The 18,174-nt window shown below is 42.7% G+C and overlaps 1 long non-coding RNA gene across 3 annotated transcripts in view; it reads right to left on the reverse strand.

Moving 5' to 3' along the window:
• Nucleotides 1–1,736: 1,736 nt before the first annotated feature.
• Nucleotides 1,737–18,174, reverse strand: part of LOC139679563 (uncharacterized) — a 114,573-nt gene continuing 98,135 nt past the window's right edge. The window contains exons 4-7 of one of the 3 annotated variants that reach the window (XR_011699209.1): nucleotides 6,641–6,807; nucleotides 5,590–5,884; nucleotides 4,942–5,095; nucleotides 1,737–4,451 (exon numbers count right to left, since the gene is read on the reverse strand). This is a non-coding gene — a long non-coding RNA (uncharacterized lncRNA). The remainder of the gene's footprint in view (nucleotides 4,452–4,941; nucleotides 5,096–5,589; nucleotides 5,885–6,640; nucleotides 6,808–18,174) is intronic. The other 2 variants (XR_011699211.1, XR_011699210.1) reach the window with 2 other exon arrangements.

An 18,174-nucleotide genomic window follows, 5' to 3' on the forward strand; every position in this document is an offset into this window, starting at 1 on the left:
TAAAGGAAAATTTTGCCAGTATCCACTAATGTGTGATTTTTTTCCATACTGGTTTTCTGCTTTGACACATCCTTTGCCAAAACCCTCTTGTGGTTTGCAAAAGACGTATTTTACACTTTTACTGGGATCACACACTGAGGTTTTCAGTATTGCAGTCGCATGTAACAACTTGCACATTCTGAAAACAAAAACAAACCCAACAAAACAGCCTGGAAAAGCTTCTTTTTGCATTTTCTGTGTTATAGTTATTACCAACCTGTAGTGAGAAATGAGTTGTATGAATATTGCGCAGTAGCCTTGGTGTCCAGCAGTGGCAAGGGACTAAGGAGTTGTTGGGAACCCACCAAGAGTATCAGAGTCAGGAAAAAAAGATGAAATTTGAGAGTAGCTGAAAGGGAAAAGGCTCCTTTTTGAAGCTTGTAGCAGCTCCAGGAAGGAAAGACTGATGGATGACAATAAGCACTAGTTTTTAGGAAACTCCCTTGTGATTATGGTTGTATGGGATCAGTTTAAAGGGTGTCAATGTGCTTCCCTCTCTTTCTTTTCCCTTCTTACAATTTCCCAAGGAGGGAACCAGTCTCAGCTGACTCCTGCTGGTTCGTGCAGCAGGACCTCAAATCCCACAGCAGTTTGTCTCAAACCCCAAAGCACCCACAGACACCTGCAGAAAAGGCACTTGTTACATCCAGCCAAAGGCAGATATTGTAGATAATCTTGCCAGAAGCAAAATTCTTGTTAATTCTCCTATTTCACTACACATGTTATTAAGTATAAAATATCAGTGCAGCACAAAGCTCACAAAAGAAAAATGACACAGAGATATTTCTAAGATGCTGGGGAAAACAGGCTTTAGTTTCAATTAAGTAATTACTGAATTCCTGAAGGACAATGCAGCGTGTTTTCTGTCTCTGTATGTATTTATTATTTCTATCTCCTCTGCCCTTGGTGAGCTTTTCAAGAAAAGTAGGAGAATGTTCATTTGAAAGGCACAGAAGTTTTTTATCCAAATTTTTCTTCAATATAAATTTGTGAAACTGAGCCTTTGAACACACCCAGTCGCCTGGTTTTATTATTTTTTTTTCAAGGTTGATGTCTTCCTCTCTTCTTTATCTTCTCTGCAACAGCTGGCAGTACTACTGCCAGATGCCACCAAAGTCTACAGAGTATTAAAAACAGACCAGCACTAACCCTGGGCTTGAAAGAGTGATGATGTCTCAGCAGCCAGAGCACACAGAGGAAATGAGTGAGACAGAAGGAGCTTGTCAGAGAGCTACAATGTCAAACTAACAAAATAACAAACCTGAAATTCAAAATGCAGCTTGGTAGTTCCAACAAAAAGCAGATGCATCCACACACTTTTTTTTTTTTTTTTTTACATTAGTGTGCTTTGGCAGCATTTAATTTTCTTAGCAATTCTTGGACTTCACACATGACTGCAGAATATGCCTGAATTGTATAGGCAAGAAAATATTGGGTCTGGAGGTATCCTATATAGAAAAATCCTTTCCTGAAGTTAGATCCAGACACAGCTTTCTTCCTCGCTACCAACCAAAGGGAAAGGTATGTTATTTAGATGAAGAATGCAGTCTGGCAAAGAGCCATTTCCACAATGGATGCCTCTCACCTGTCTGGTGAGTTAAACCATCTTGGTCCTACAGTAAATAGCATCCAAGGTGATACAAACCCACATCTCTGTCCTCTCTTAGTCAAAGGACTCCAGCCTTTAGCAGGAGTTCAGAGCAAGGCTCAACCACCTCCATAACGACACGTCCAATTTCCTTCTCTGCTCCACCAGAAACTGGTGTGCTTACACCTGTTAGTGGCAATACAGCAATATCATTTTCCAGCAGCTGATTTGCAGAGATGATACATTTTCACTCCAGAGTTTTCTGGAAGCTTCCACAGGGTAGTAGTGGAGTTGCCCTATTTAGTCCCCTCACTGAGCAGGATCTCACCCTGTTGAAGCCAAGGAGCCTGAAAGTGAGCACAGGACTATTTGCAGGGTATTGGCTATTCACTGAGAGTTAAAGCTGAGAAAGGGGCTACTGAGCAGCCAACTGGAATTGATAGTGATAAGGAGCTGAAGCCAAAGCAAACCAAGCCAATGGGACCACTGGAAGCCAGGAAAAGCTGTCTCTGGGGTCTGCACATGTGTTTGGAACTCAAACAACGGAAAGGAGGATCTCAAGGGATGTGAATCAGACTAGTTGAGCAACATTGGAAACTTGAACATTGCTGCAAAGCCAAAACTTCTTTGTCTTATCATATCCAAAATTTATTAAAGCAAAATACTGCAAAATGGCAGAGGAACGTATTCTGATCCCAATCAATATTTGGAAGAAACTGTTGACAAAGAGCACAATCTATATGCCAAGTATCCTCTTAGGAGCAGACTAATTTTGTGCAGACATTTCTGAATAGGAGATACAGTCATAAAAATGTCTTGTCACTGGGATTCAGAACAGCATGGGAACTCCTCACTGAATTAGTTTCCAGCCACGACTCAAATTGTCTCCTTTCTCTCCCACCCCCTGATGACCAGTTAAGAGCAGCCACCCCCACTCGGTCTCTCCACAGGGGTTAATTCACTCATCTGTGTTATGCAGCCACTGGGATTGCCCTGAGAGTTTCCAAGGTAGAAAGAGAAAGTGGGAATAAAAAGCAGCTCCCTGCACGATTTGTGAAACATGCAAAATACAATAGCAATAAAAATAGTAATGAGCTCATTATAATAGAAATGGTCTCATTAGCAGTGCAAATGCCAATCATATACGTGGCCAGGTTCCTGATGGTACAGGGAGTCCTTTAAATACTGTCCTTCCCCACTCCAGCAGTATAACTCCTATTTAAAAACAAGTAATTTGTCCAGTCCTTGGGCTGCTGTCTCTCCCTTTGCTCCCCAAAAGGTCACTGCAGCAGATAATGCCTGGAAATGTAGGATGTGGAGGGTCAGATGCACATCCCTGTGCACTGCTATGGGCAGGGGATGAGTCCTTCCCCTCCAGGCTTACCCTGCCACAAGAGGAGGGAAAAGAGGACTCCATTTGCTGGCAAGAAATGTCTTGAGCATACAGTGGGAAAATGTATTTGGGAATATTTAAGTGGGAGGAAAACAGTGTCCACCAACACACTGGTAATGAACTTAGGGCATTTGCAGATGAACAGTAACAATGGGGATCATAACACAGTTTTAGACTCGTGTCCTGCTGCTCAAGACATAACTCTCAGGAAAACGCAATGAAGGAGGATAGCATCTGCCTGTGTCTGCAGTGTGGCTTCATCTCTCCTCTCCACTCCAGTCAAGTGGTGTCCTTCCTTTGCTTTCAAAGTATCAGGCAGAAATAATCACCTTGGCTGAAAACATGCTGGCCAATGGTTGAGCTGGGTGAGGACAAGCAGCCAGTGGATGGGAGAAGATAAGGGCCAAAACATTCTGTGTGGATAGTAAGTGAAAAGAATATGTCCATTTTTGCTCTTTTTCCACCAAATGTGTACATACACATCACTGGAAAGCTAGAGCTGAGCTCCCAATACCAATGTATTTTCCAAGGTACACGAGAAGACTTATGGGTTCTTGGCTGGAGGTCTCAGAAGTTCAGCACCTTTCTCAGGGCAGTGATGAAGCTGATGTGTAGCCTTTTCTGCTGGCTAACATACATAATTCTGTGTCTCCACGCAGTCTCTCAGGGGTCACGTTTTCTTATTACAAATTCATATGCCTTAGGGATCAGATTTCACAGGGCTGGGAGTTCAGGTGATCTAAAATGGTTGGCTCTGCAGCACCATAGTCACTCCACACACAAATGTCTCCATGGGTTTTCCACAGTCCCAGGAAGGCCCACAGCAGAGCAGAGAGTAAAGCTGTGCTGTAATTGCCAACCAGTACATCCTGTATACAAAATCCTTCTTTCATTTGTGATCTAGGCTAGCAGAAACGTAGAACTCCATCAAGATCTGTCAGGTAATAGTGAGCCACACTCTTCAAAAATGTACTTAAAATTGAAAGTGATTAAAGACGCTGCAGCCTGCAATTACCTATTACTCACTCATGCTCTACACAGTTCGTTTTTCACATCATTCCAGGAAGCTGTAACTTCTTAGAGCAATGTTTCTGGTAATTAGGGGAGAGCAGCAGCAGCAGGCACTGAGCATTATCTGTGCTGTAGCAGTGGGGAGTGCTGCCTTCTACAGGTGACAGAAAAGTGTGGGGATGTGGCAAAGAGGCAGCTCCTGGTCCGACTGTTCAGCATCTCACTGCTCAGCAACTTGACCACTCACCACGACTTCAGCTTGGTCCACAGAAATGCTGGACTTGGGACGGCTCAGCCCAACCTGGTCTGAGCTTCTGAGGTCAGTTGTGGACTTAGAACAAGGGAGCTCCTGGTACAATTCAGAAACATGGCACTCCTTTGGCTGGGTCTGAGTAAAATTTCTGCCTCGCTGGAGTTGGCCTAGGAATAAGAAAAGGCTTTTAGCAATCTATTTTTAGGCTCTCTAATTTTGAAGTGCAGTTAAAATGGCTCCAACAAACACATCCTACCACTAAACCTCAGCACTCTGCCTTTGCCTTCATGGCCTTTATGCTGTACACATTTTTGATTTACCAATTTTACTTTTCAGATAAAGTTAAATGAGAGTTGATTTTCTTATTGCAAAGGTAGTGCCACTTTGGTCAATAAATATATTGGAGAGATACCACATTGCTTAAATAAAGTAGAAATAAAAATAAATAATTTGAAAACCCCAGCTACTTGAGACAACCGCTCCATACCAGACACTGTAATTGCAGGACCAAGTGCTGTGGTTGTCCTGGCTGCCTCCATAGAGAATCCAGGGCATGGAATGAACCCTAATGATGGCTCAACTCTTTGTCACAGTGAAGAGCATAACTTTCATGTATATGGGTTCCTCTGGCTGGAGGCTGCCTCCCTTTAGACTCACCTACAATACACAGAGAGCATTAGTTTTATGTGTCCAATGGTGAGTTTTTACTTCTCCTTCTTGTTTTGCTGCTCAGTTTGTCATCAGGACATCCTCACCTCACCACTCTCCAGGTTGGTGTCACCTATGGCTCTGCTTTATGCAGCCAAACCTCCTGAAAAGAGACAGAGAAGGAGTGAAAGGAGCAGTGCTGGCAGACCAAAGCTGATTGCCATAAAATAACAACAATAATTTTTGCCTGTTTGGAAAGAACTGTGCACACAAAACAGTATATAAACAGTAAATGACAATATTGCTAATAATTACACCTGTTATTAATGAGACGAACTTATCTCAGTATTAATAGGAGTAATAAGCTTATCCAAGATGACTTCAGCTCATTTAATCTCATGATTTTATCTCAATAAAAAGGAAAATGCTATTACAAAAGATTTAGATAGAAAAACAAGATTTTTGTAAGGCTCACAGAATAATGGTATGTCTCCTGTGTGATAACTGTGGTGAATGAAAGAAACATGTCTTCTTGCTCATATATGTGTTTGGAAAAACAAACCCCAAACCCTAACTGTTATAGGATATATTTATGCAAGAAAAAACCTGGAAAGCTGAGGATATTCTTTGGTTTTACAGGAACTCTGAGCCACTCACCTGTGAGGCTGCAATGGCACAGCAGCAGAGGCGACTTGTCTGCAAATTTGGGCAAGTGACAAGTTTTCAGTTCTGAAGTGGTAGTTCTGAAGAGGCTGCAGAGGCTCTGGGGCTGCAGAAACTGGTTTACCGGTGAGAGGTTTGTGGTGGCTGGAGCTGCCCCACATCTTGGGTACAGATCAAGACACCACTGGCACAGCAGGTCTCCCTTCCCATGCTCAGCCTGGAGAGGCCTCTTGCTCCTGCCCATACAGGTCAGTCAGAGAGATCTCTGCCTCAGAGCAGAGTAGGACAGCTGGGAACACAAGTTAGCAAAAGGAAATGAAAGAACAGCAACTACCAGATGATTAATGGCACCGATATGAACCCTGCTGACAGCCCAGAGCCTGGGCACCTCTGCTGAGACAGATTAACTGTGTGTCCTGAAGCACAGGAACAAAAGGAAAAGAAGCTACCCAGTGGGAAATGTCTAAATTCATAGAAAAGTGATGAGCATGTTTGGGCCGAAGGAACTGGCTGGAGAACATTTCTGGCAACCTCTGCCACTCTTTATCTGGGTGCTTATCACCCATCCAGCTCAGCATGCAGATTCTGGGCTACCACTGTCGCATCTCTTGGCTGAAAAGTCAAAAGGTAGCAGCACAGGAATTGATCTTCATTTTTCCCAAAGCAGTTTGAAAACATTCCTGAGTTGTATTTTTCCACCCTGACCTATATTTCTGTGATGATTCATTTTTCTATTCCTTTTTAGAGGGACAGCAGACAGCACAAGCTTTGTCCCAGGTTTTTCCCACCCTCACTGCCCATCTTTGTGTGGCAAAACCATGGTCACACCTTGGGGGCAAATCTCTCTTGGACCAACAGCCTCCTGTTCACTTACAGGCTCAGGGAATGCTCTGAATACTTCAAAGGCATAAAGAAAGGACATACACATTGAAATACTTGTTGCATGAGCACACATGGGTGGGAGATGTGACAAGTTTTCTGTCAGGGATTTATTCTGTATTTATTCTTGTCAAAAAAGAACTACTGAATGGCAAACAGAACTCACCTGTGGGTTAGTCCTGGCATGAAATTCCCACGAAAAGTAAATAAGAGCTTTCCCCAGGCCTTGGGGTTATGGAAGGGATCTGCATCCTCCTCTGCCTGAGAGTGCTGAACTTGGATTTTCAAGTGATCTGAAATACAGGCCTGCACTCTGCTACCACACAGCATTACCTGTGCTGGCCAGAGCACTTTGTAAGCAAAGCACTGGTTTCATTTTGTGTGCCCAAGGCACAGGCACCCAAGCAAAGAAGCAGGAATTTTACTTCTTACTGTACTTCCTTCCCACATTGCACTCCGCCCTCACTCTCCTGAAGAAGTTACCAAACTTCAGTATTGTGTCAAAACCCTGGAGACCAGCAGGATTTTAAGGGCTGATTCATAACTCATAGAACATCAAAGGAGAAGTCCCAGTTTCCCAAGGTTTTTTTTTCTCATCTTTGCATTTGAGGTCTGGCCACAGCTGATTTTTTGATATGCAGAATAAGCACAGCCCAAGCTGCCCAACTTCAGTGGCATTCTATTGGGCTGAAGCAGCAAAAGCCTTGCACAACATCTTCTAATGATTCATATTTTGGGGAGGAGGAACATCACCTCTAGGAATTCAGCTTTATTGGATACTCTAATCCAGAAGAGATAAAAGCACTTACTAATTACTGCTGGGTTTTGTTTCTTTGAAGAATTGGGTTAAATCTCTTTTGAAAGTAGATGTCTGTTTGTGCTTGTTAGATGTATAATTTAATTTGTTTAGGACTTGTTCCTCTTCTAGGGTTTTGTTCTAATGATATCTGTACTTCTCTTTCTCTTCTTTCCCTCTCTTTTCTCCCCAAAGATATGAACTTTTGATACACTCTAGATTTATTTTCTTAATATAACAATGATTATCCCCAAGTTAATGCATCTTCTTTGGGGCCTTATTTTTATCTTTTTCCCTGTTGAAAAGTGATTCACTTAAAAAAACAATTGTGCAGGTCTTCCTTGCCTATTTAAAAATTCTGAGCTTTATTTGCTTATGGACCTTTCCTTACTGAAACCTGTATTCATACTACACTGTAGAGAAAACTCAAAATATCTACTTTAAATGGTAATATTATAATTTATCTGTCAACCACTACTACAAAGCATTGCAGAAGCAGAGAAGGTTGGGCTGAAAGGGAACTTGGGGGGTCATTTAATTCATACTTCTTCCCAAGTGAGGACCAACTCTGCCTACATCATTTCTGACAGATGTTTTTCTAACCTGTTCTTAGCAGCCTCCAGTGGCACTAGGTACACAACCTCCCACAGAAATTTCTATTAATATTCAACTGTTCTCACTGTCAGAAAGTTTTTCCTAATGTTTAACCTGAATTTCCTGAGCAGCAGTTTAAACCTGTGACTTGCCATCCTGTTCACATGTATTTGATCTTGTTAAGTCAGTCCAACTGAGGGAAGTGCTTTAGCTGTGCTCCCAGGAGCCTTCTGCACTTGTGTTCCTCTGCAATTACAGACACATTCTGGAAAACCCACCCACTGAGAAACACGTCCAAAATGCAAACAGAGATCAGCTGTTTGTCCTGCCCATGTCTGATGTCTCCTGAGATTTTGTTGTGTTGGGGGAAAGAGAAAGAAGAAAACCCTTGTATATCACACGCTGAACTTAATTGCACAGTTCCCTTTCCCTTCTACCCCACCAGGTAACACTTTACTCCTGCTTTGGGCTGCACACTCAGGTAGTTGAGTGCTGACCAGTTGCATCTGCACTGACCACATTAGCATTTATATGAACTATTCCCCTTGTCCCCACCTTGAAAATAACACTCAAAAATAAGTAACACCTCAAAATAAGTAATACCTCCAGTTTGCTGTACAAATACAGAAACATTTTGATGGACTACTCTGTTATCTATAGGATGGGAAAATGTGCACTGCTACTGACTCATGGATGCTCTATAAATGAAGACTAATGTTGCAGTCAGCTTTGCCACTGGCCTGGTATTATTTGGGTCAGCCAAATAACCCTTCCTTTACCTGACTATGTTAAAGGGAATTATTTAAACGACCAATATATTTGCAAAGTGCTCCAACACATAAGCCTGGGGCATACTCTGTTTCATTGTTCTCACATTTAGGGATCATCAAGGGAGTTTATAAAACTCCTGTTTGCAAAACACTGCACAAGAAGAAGCAGCTCAAGGCTTCATGGCCAAGTAGCAACAACAATTTCTGACCTCCCTGAGGTGAGAGGGTTCTTGCAGCCACTGGTGCCCCTCAGCCTTTTCTCTTTCTCTCTGAAGTAGCAGCATGAGCTTCCCAGGGCTTTTCCACAGGCAAAGGAGGCATCTGCTAACCAGGACAGAAAACAGCTGGGTCACAGCTATTCTACTGCTCCCAGCACTTGCAGTGATTTTGCCTTCCCCTAGCACTGGCCCTCTCTGGCTATTAATATTTGTCTTCATAATTATTACTTTTACTACTACTATTCTAAATAACAATGGAATAAATTCCTTCTCAGAAGTCATTTTTTGTTAAAATTTACTACACCCTGCAGCAATGGAAAGTGAATTATTCTTATTGTATTTGGGGTGAGATTCCTCCACCCTGGATGAGGGGGCACGGGGGGCTGTGATCAGAACAAAGTGGGGGTTGGAATCAGACAGGACACAGAGGGAGTGCCTCAGGCATCTGGAAAGGCTTCTCTAATTCTAGAGCAGTTGGAACCCTGAAGGCACCCTGAAAATATGGAGGTCCCACAGAGTGACAGACCAAACTGGTAGGAAAGCAGGGAGGATCTATCAGACCGCAAACGACCAAAGAATTGAAGGCATTTTTTTTTATTGATGCCAAATGATTGTGTTGCTGGCCTCAGGAAAATGAAATACTGCACAGCAAAACAACATCATTTGGGGCTAATCAAAGATTTCTCGCTCAGCCCCAAGCTGAAGCACTTTTGGTTTGTTTGATCTGGAAAAACATAATAAAAATATCATGGACTCATTTAAATATGGGGTATTTTCGACTGGAAAAAAGGAACTAAATTACTTTGTTTTCTTTTCCAAGTTTTGATCCACTTTCTCACGTGAAACTGTTTCACAAATTTTCCTCAAATAGGTTTTGTGAAAAAAAAAAAAAGACAAAAGACAACTTCTTTAACTCAAGTTTTTCCCCTTTGGCAACACCCCATAAATACATCACAAGGACTACATTCCCATGAGACACTTCACTTGTGCTGAAGCAGGTGCTGATACCAAAAAGCTGCTGAGTTGGGTCAGCGTTCCCTGCACCTGGAACTGGATTTTGTTCCCTGCCTGGGGGGGCCATCAGTGTGGGGTGTTCCTGAGGACAGACAAGTGGAACAGTGAGGAGCAGTGGAGGTGCAGTCAAGCTGACCTTTAGGCAGGACTCTGCTGGCCTCTGGGCAAGCCTTGCAGCCCCATCATCCCTTGGTTATTTGGGTGATGCATCAGGTCCCTCAGTGTAGATCAAGGTGCTCTTGTGCCCAGAGTCACAGACAGGTAACAAAATAAATCCCATACCTAAGTAGCTCTCAGTTTGTTTTCACTGCCTGTTGTAAAGAGCTAAGAGTTTTGGCCTGGAAACCCTGAGACTCTTCTCCAAAAGATGTTCCACTTTTGCCTCTCTGCAGGAGATGCTGTGCTGAGGCTGCAGAGACAGAAAGACCTTGACTGGCAAGAGGGATGGCTCTTCATTTCTCTCCTAAGTGACAAATCAATAAAGCCTCTTCAAAATCAAGCCCTGTAGGTCATACTGCATCAACAAGTCTGTAAGCACAGTCATGGCTCAGTCTCATAGGTGGGACCAAGGGTCCAGTGCTGCCATACAAAACCTCTGAAGTGTCAGGCCAAGAGAAAGCAGCATAAAACCAAGAGATGCACAGTAATTGCCACAGAAATAAATTTTTCAATTCTTTTTTTTTCCCCAGCTGTAGCTCATTCTCCAGCAATACACAGAGCAGAGTCTGTAACAAATAAATCCCACCGCACTGGTATATCTCTCTTACCTTATGCACCTTCACACTTCACAGTCTACACTAGCCCTGAAACAGGAAGGTGCTGGGCCTCCTAATTTAGAGGTGGAAGAAAAAGAACAATTTCTAGAAGATACCAGGTCCTGATCCTGCCCTGCACAGCTCCCAGCAGCTGCTCTGCTCTCCCCCAGGCTGCCTGACAAACACAGGCAGAACACAGGGATGCACTAAAGGGCACTTTCAGACACAAGATGCTTTTGGAGAAACAAGATGCAAATTCAGGACCTTAGGCTGGGCCTGAGCTTTGAGCAGTCAGAACAGCATTTAAAAGCCTGATATACTGTCCTTAAGAAGACCGAGAGAGTCCCTGGTACAGCCCTGAGTCAGGTTCCTCACTCCCACCTGTAGGGCTACATTCCACTTGTGGCATCACCCCAAGCTGGCTCTCCTGGCTCTCTTAAAATTATAGTGCTTAGCGATCTCTTGTAAATACTGAAATATAACTAATTATTCACTTAAGCAGGTGAGAGGAATCTCCTGCTGTTTCTCCCAAACCAGGCAAAATGGCCCATTGCAGCAATGCACGGGAGAAAGGCGTGTGGCAACCCAATCCCACCTGGAGTTTGTGCAGGAAGGTTCTCGCTATTCCTGCTCTGTCAGCCCTGCACCTCTCATCAGAAATGCTTGGACAGCACAGTAGAAAAATAAAGATTCTCGTTTTGCTACTCAATAACAAGCCCCAAACAGTGACTTCTCCAAATCCAAATGGTACTGATGCAGAGCAATCCTGCCATAACCTGTTCCTTCAGCTGCCTTAGAGGAGGGTGAATCTCAGCTGTGATGAGGTGTCCAGGCAACCTAGTTCCCCTCTTCTCCTCTTGCTTTGCTTCACTCCTTCATGGCTCATGGAGCAGAAAATAGGAGTGACAGCAGCAAGAGTGGCATTGCTTTGTGCTCTGTGGCTTCCCAGCAGCTCACTTAGGCAGTAATGAATGGGAAGTGAAAGCTCCTTGGGCTGACAGCCCCAAACACCAGCTGTGGAGTTGCAGCTTTCACATACACCTGTTAGAGGACACAGGACAGAGTGCAATGACAATGCTTCTAAGCACCTTGTGTGTTATCAGATCCCCTCCTACTTGGCTGTCTTTGGGTCTCTGGCTCCTGACAGTGCCGTCATCATTTCTTGCTCTCTGAGCTTCCTTTCTCTGTTTTGTTTTTCTACATTTGACTTTCTTTCTCTTTTCCCTCTACAGCCACTCTTGACCCAGAGTGCCCTGCTCCCAGCAGGCAGGGACAAGCTCTTTGCTCCACAGGACTCAGCCCTTTCCCAGGTAGTAGGATGTTTGTGTCCACAGGAGACCCCTTCCAGCCTGCTGAGAGGGATTCAGAGAGCCAAATTATTATTTTTTAAACTTTCTCCCTCCTTAATGAATACCTTTTCCAGGCATTGCATGCTTGTTTTCCTTTGCCCTTCCCTCTATGTGGCTGAGTGCCCACAGATGCCCCAATGTCACCCATGCCGGAGGATCCCAGGCTGCTCACTGGGTCAGACAGAGCAGGGAGAAAAGAAAACATGAAGCCCAAAAGCTGCTATCAACCAGAATCATGAGGCAGAAGGGATTTCTCTGAGCAGCTGATGGGAGTTAAACTGAAGTGGGAGGCAATACAGATGGGAAACTCTCCTTTTCCACATAAAGCCTGAGTCAGCTCAGTCCCAGTGAGGGACAGTGGAGTGGTTCCAGCAGCACAAAGCACACACAGTGGAGTCACCTTTGTAGCAATTGCATTAACTCCTTTATAGCTTGTTTTCAAGCCCAGAAATAATCAATAGAAGCTACAGAACATACTAAATTATGCTTTGCTTATTTTTCTAAAATTATGTACAACTTTATGAGCTTGTTGTCAACACCAACTGCCAGAAAGACAAATTAGCAGAGTCAGTAAAGTCTGCTTTAAGAATTTGACCATCCCCAAATTTCTTTCAAAGTCATGAATTTTTTAAAACTAACATAGCCTGTGGATCCTTTAATTTGATTTTTTTCTTATTATTTCTCAATTTCTCAACCATCCATATACCCCTGCATCAGGTTTTTAGGCTTTTCTCTGCAAACCACACAAGCTGTTTTATAATTACAGCTTTTATTGTGTTCCAGAAATTGGTGCTGTCAGTCAATATTTGAAAGTTCACAGTAGGTTTGTGACAGAGCAATCCTGAATCATGTCAGTTAATGCAGAAATTCAGGCTGTGTTTAGCTTACTCCCGTCCAGTAAAGTCAATGTTATGAGTGTGGCCAACTAAAGGCACAGCTGACAGGTCAGGGATGGCTCAGTTCTTGAAGAAGGGCTCAGTGTCTTTCTGGTCACCAGTCTGGGCTGGTGTTTCAGGACACCTTCAGGTCAGCTCTGTGCTGGTGCAAGAATAGATGGACACACTTGTCACGAGTTGGGTCATATTCAAGTCTCAGCCAACATCAGTTGCAGGGAGACAAAAGCCTTTTCCTGTTGCACAAGAAGACATGAACAGGAAGAGAAGTTGGTACTGTGGCCCAGTGTAAATCAGCCTTGGCAACTTGAAATTAAGACTTTGGTGGTGACTAATCTCTTTGCATAATTACCCTCTGATGTTTTGGATACAGCAACATGTTGTTTCTCCTGGAGCACCAGATTTTGGAGGGTCTTTTCTTACTATTTCATGTCAAATCTAGATGGGCTGCAAGTCTGTCTCAATAAAAGGAAAAAATTGCTCATATTTGGAGACGTAGACAAACATACAAGTGTTTTCAGAAGAACCAGTCTCCCATTTTAAAGCATATGTTTCCTCCTTTGTATCTGTTTTGTCTTTGGGGTTTTTTGCAGACTTCTTGGGAAATGTGTTGGCATGAACAATGTTTCAAGCAAAGAGAGCAAATACTTTCAGAAAACAAAGGTTTTAAAAGTCATAATGTTTGATTCATCATGGTAAATATTTGACTTATTTATTTTCTCTCCAGAAAGGGCATCATAATATTGCCCAAAACTGAAAGGCCCAATAAAACCGGTTATAATCTTGAACAGCAAATGCTCTAAATTATCTACATACCATACACTACAATCCAAAAACTGCTCACAGAAGGGTTTGTTATGATGACTCATTTCCAGGGAAGCTGCCTTATGCTCAATAGAATTTTAGGTGGCTAGAGGGAAGAAAGATGCAAAATGAATCAAATAAAAATTATTAAGTATTCGTCTTCTTTTACATCCACAGAGGTGGCCCAGTTGGCCAGATACACCACACTGATTCCCTATGGGAGAAAGAAGAGAAGTAAAAGTAGAATAAGACTTCTCTTTTCCATTGGAGGAACATTTATCTGTGCTTCCCATCCACGGGCCAGCATAGTAGTCACTGATTTCCTAGACTTTCCACCTAAAAGATCATCTTCAGGAAATGGGGGTAGAACAGAACAAGTCCCTAATACAGAACTGAGCAGTCCACAGAATGGTTGAGGTTGGAAGGGACCTGTGCAGGCCATCTGATCCAACCCTCCTGCTCAAGAAGTCACCTAGAGTGAAGTGGCCCAGAATTGTGTCCAGATGGCTTTTGAATATTTCCAGTGATGGAGAGTCCACAACCTCCTGGGCATCCTAGGCCAAGACTCATCATCACTCTTTGTCACTCTCATCATCACGCTGCCTATAGTTCAGGTGTGCATCAGCCAGGAAAAGTCAGAGACAGAGGCAGAATTGTCAGAGAAATTAAGTTCACACCTTCAGTCCCACTTTCCCAGGCTAAAGCAGGAGTTGAAACAGCCCATGGCCTGGGGTCAATAAATAAGCAGCCATGAATTCAGTGGGTTTAGTAAGTTCCTCTTCTGCAAACACAAGCCCACTTGAGATATTTGTTGTTATCCTGGAAAGGCCTCTAGGGATCTTTCCTTTAAAATCCTTGAAGATTATATCCGATGTGGTTGAATAGGCCAGCACAGGGTCTCTGCTGTCAAAATTCACCAGAAACATTGAAAAATAAGGTCTATGTTGTGTTCCAGCCTAAACTCATCTTTTGTATAGGAGGAAGTTTCCATCTACAACAATTTGTCTCAGGTCCAACCCAACATGTGTAACCTTTCCCAGCTGATTTCAGTCTGTGCTCTGGAGTGCACAGCTGGTTACAGGCTCAGTGAGCTGCAGAGACAGTCTCTGTACACCACTCCCTTCTGAAGAACCCCCAGCCCCGTTAGGAACTACTCTGCCATCAGTTGCTTTATTTCCACTGTCTGCTCCCAGCACCTTCATTAGAGGCTTCGAACTGAGAGTTAATTAAACTGACAGCACTGCTTGGATGCAATTCAGTGCAAAACAATTGAACCTTTATTTAATCCAGTTTCTCAGAAGTGAAACTAGAAAGTGCTGGTGAGAGAGGGAGATCTGGAAAACACAGTCACAGGTTGGTGGAGCTGTGCTCCCTTGGTATCACCACACACAAGCCTCTGAGCACATCAACAGCAGGAGTGTGGCTGTGTGTGCTGACAGAGGGCTGGATGTTGGGCAGAGCTGGAACACCTTGTCATGGAGCTGGTGGTGGCCTCCAGGTGAATCTGCACTGTACTACACCAGCACCAACCTCTGCAAGGTACCAGTAAGAGTGAGGAGGTATAAATGGGAGAATTCACTTGAGACAGGACCTCGGAAAATCCTGTTCAAGAGTTACTTGAGCTCTTAATTGGAATCAGGAAGAAAAGCCTATTCAAATGTTTGTGAAATGTTGGGATTTTTAACAAATTGCTTGAAATAACAGAACTCAAAATTCCTGCTTCATATTTTTTGCTTAAAAAAATAATTTCTTCAATTACATAGCAAGAGCTCTTAGAAAGTCACAGCTCAGGTACTTAGGAACCTCTGGGCTGGGACAGAGGAGACTACACAGAACTTGTTAGAGTTGGTGCTAATAACCTCAAGGCTGTGGGTTCAAACCTTGTACAGGTCATTCACTTCAGAGTTGGACTTGATGATCCTTGTGAGTTCCTTCCAATATAGAATATTCTGTGATTATCTGTCGTCCACTAACGTAGAATTGTCATTGCTGTTGTAAAATCACAGCTTAGCTGAGCATAGTGGGGTCACTGTGCTTAGCTCAGTGTCTGGGGCTCTGAGCAAACTGGTATTTTGACTCAGTGATGAGTCAAAGTGAGCTGACTGTTGTTTCTCAAAGAACGGAATGACATGAAGACCTTCTCATCATATTGAGATAATAGCCAGGTTTGGGCAGGACACACTTTTCCTGTCAAAGTCAAGATGCAATTTTACAATGTCAACTCTCTTTTGCAAACAAAAAAAGTCTGAAAAACAGTAAAGGAAATCTTCATTCATATCTATCAAGATGTTTAATTTTGTACATAAGAAGTTGCTTGACTTGAATTTAGTCTTTAAAAAAAGTCGATAAATGAATCACTGCCCCTTTTTGCTTATATTTGTCTCATGCATCTGAAATTTTACTTAAAAAACTTAAGAAGACTGGAGGGCTTTTCAGGTCAAGAGATCTGGTGGAGAACAGCCTTGCTTTTCAACAAATTGTGTGAGGCAAGAGAAGTTTTGCAAACAATCCCAGCAACGGTGAATAATTGCTAATAGCAATGGCTGTTAAAGCACCAACTATCAGCGTGATCAAACTACAGCTCTAACACAGTCTTGGGAAACAATCCTCTGTAATTTTCCTCAAACAAAGCGGTAACAGCAATCATAGATTTTAACTCCATTGAGTAAACAGCCTCTCTCCTTCTCACATGCTTGACTACAAACAATGGAAACCTGCGGACTGCAAGGGTCAGGGTTTTATGGGCCCCTGATAAGACCAGAAGTTCCCTAGTTCTGCTCACTTATCTTTGGGATTGAAAGTACCCAGAGCCACCACTGCTCTGGGTTATTCACTGCATCTATGTGGGATAGACCTCACACTCTCTAGTTTGAAAGTCAGAGAAGAAACCCACAGTGGATTAATGTGTTAACACTCTGTAGTGTTGTTTGACCACTTGTAAGAACATCTTCTAGTCCTGAGCACTTTAAGAGCCTTTGCTTGTAACAGTTCTCACCTTACTCTGGCCTTGCAGCTTCCAGACACTTAGAGCCACAGCATTATCCTGTCCATTCCCATGGCTCCTGAGATGCTGTTTTTAGGGTGTTTAAGAGTTTTGCTTCTTCATGGCAGTGCTTCAGCTTAGGGACTTCAATCTCTTCTTCCACCCTTTTAGCAGTTGTGAAAATAAACTATTTACAGGGTGCTTAAAGATTCCAACTTCTGTTTTATTAAGGTCACATTTTTTCCATAGTTTCCTCATAAGAACTTTCCACTGTGCTGTTCATTACTTCTGACTAATTATCATTTTGTCATAGTAAAAGATGAAGGGGGGACAAAGAAGTTTATGCCTTAGCATATTGATAAAAGACAGTATGAATGGAAAAAACTCTAAAAATTTTTCCCTGTAGTGGATCCAAGCCTAACAATCCATAAAGGTAAAAGTACCTTTACCTCTACAGTTACTCATACATAGTTACTAAAGAAATAATGAGTCTAAGACAATTGGTGCATAAATAATGACTGGGAAGGAAATTGCATAAAAGAATTTTAAAATTCTAAGTTTACTTTACCATTTTTACATGACTAGCTCATCCAACACTAGTTTCTTACTGCAAACTGCATGCTAGTTTCTCACTGCAAACAGATTTTCAACCATATTGCTCTGTAAATGATATGATTTTTTCATTAATAAAGCATTAACTATCTGTACAATCAAGTCGTAAATCACTACAATATCAAACTGCTCAAACAATGCTTTGTTATTGGGATTTAAGAGGCAAGCCAGGGTTTTCAACCTGACCTCTAGAACATTATAATAAAGGTTCTACCATGGCCATAATCCAGCAACACAGCCCTCTGAGAGCAGACTCCTAAAACACATTGCTCTTTGGTTGTAGTGTTTCCCCACAACAAATTCACCATATAAAAATTCCTTTGAAGTTGTTTTAAGGAGAAGACAAAGGGATCACAGGGTATTTTTTCTGATTGTGCCAGCAGATGAAGGTGTGTGGTAGTGCTGGGTTGTAACTGGGATGGGGAGGCTGCTGGGAGAGAACCACTTCAGCTGTATGGCTTTGCTAAATTAGGACAGACTGGAGCAAATGAGTAATTTGAAAAGCCCAAGCTCAGTTTGTACTTCTGCTAATGGACACAACACTCTTCTTGCTTAATATGGAAACTCATGAGTTGGAGCATGTCTTTCCTCCTCCACCTCAAGCCCAAAAGGGATGGCTATTCTTGTGTGACCTCCGTGAATCAGTTACACGGATTTCAAGAATCATTTCCAGACCTTTTTTGTACTTCCTCACACAAACTTTTCCTACAGATGACCTTTGGGAGCTGGAAACTCTGAATGTTGTGCAGAGAACATGATTTCCTGACTGCTGCTATAAGTGAACACTTTAAACAGCAATTCTGCACAATAGCTCAGAAAATGGAACATGTGAATAGTAAAATTGAACCAGGAATTATGGTGAAACAAATAAAGTAACAGTGATCAAGGGAAGCTAAAGAGTCTGGTCCTTCA

This window comes from Pithys albifrons, chromosome 16, assembly GCF_047495875.1.
Source record: "Pithys albifrons albifrons isolate INPA30051 chromosome 16, PitAlb_v1, whole genome shotgun sequence".
In the NCBI taxonomy this organism is placed as follows: Eukaryota; Metazoa; Chordata; class Aves; order Passeriformes; family Thamnophilidae; genus Pithys; species Pithys albifrons.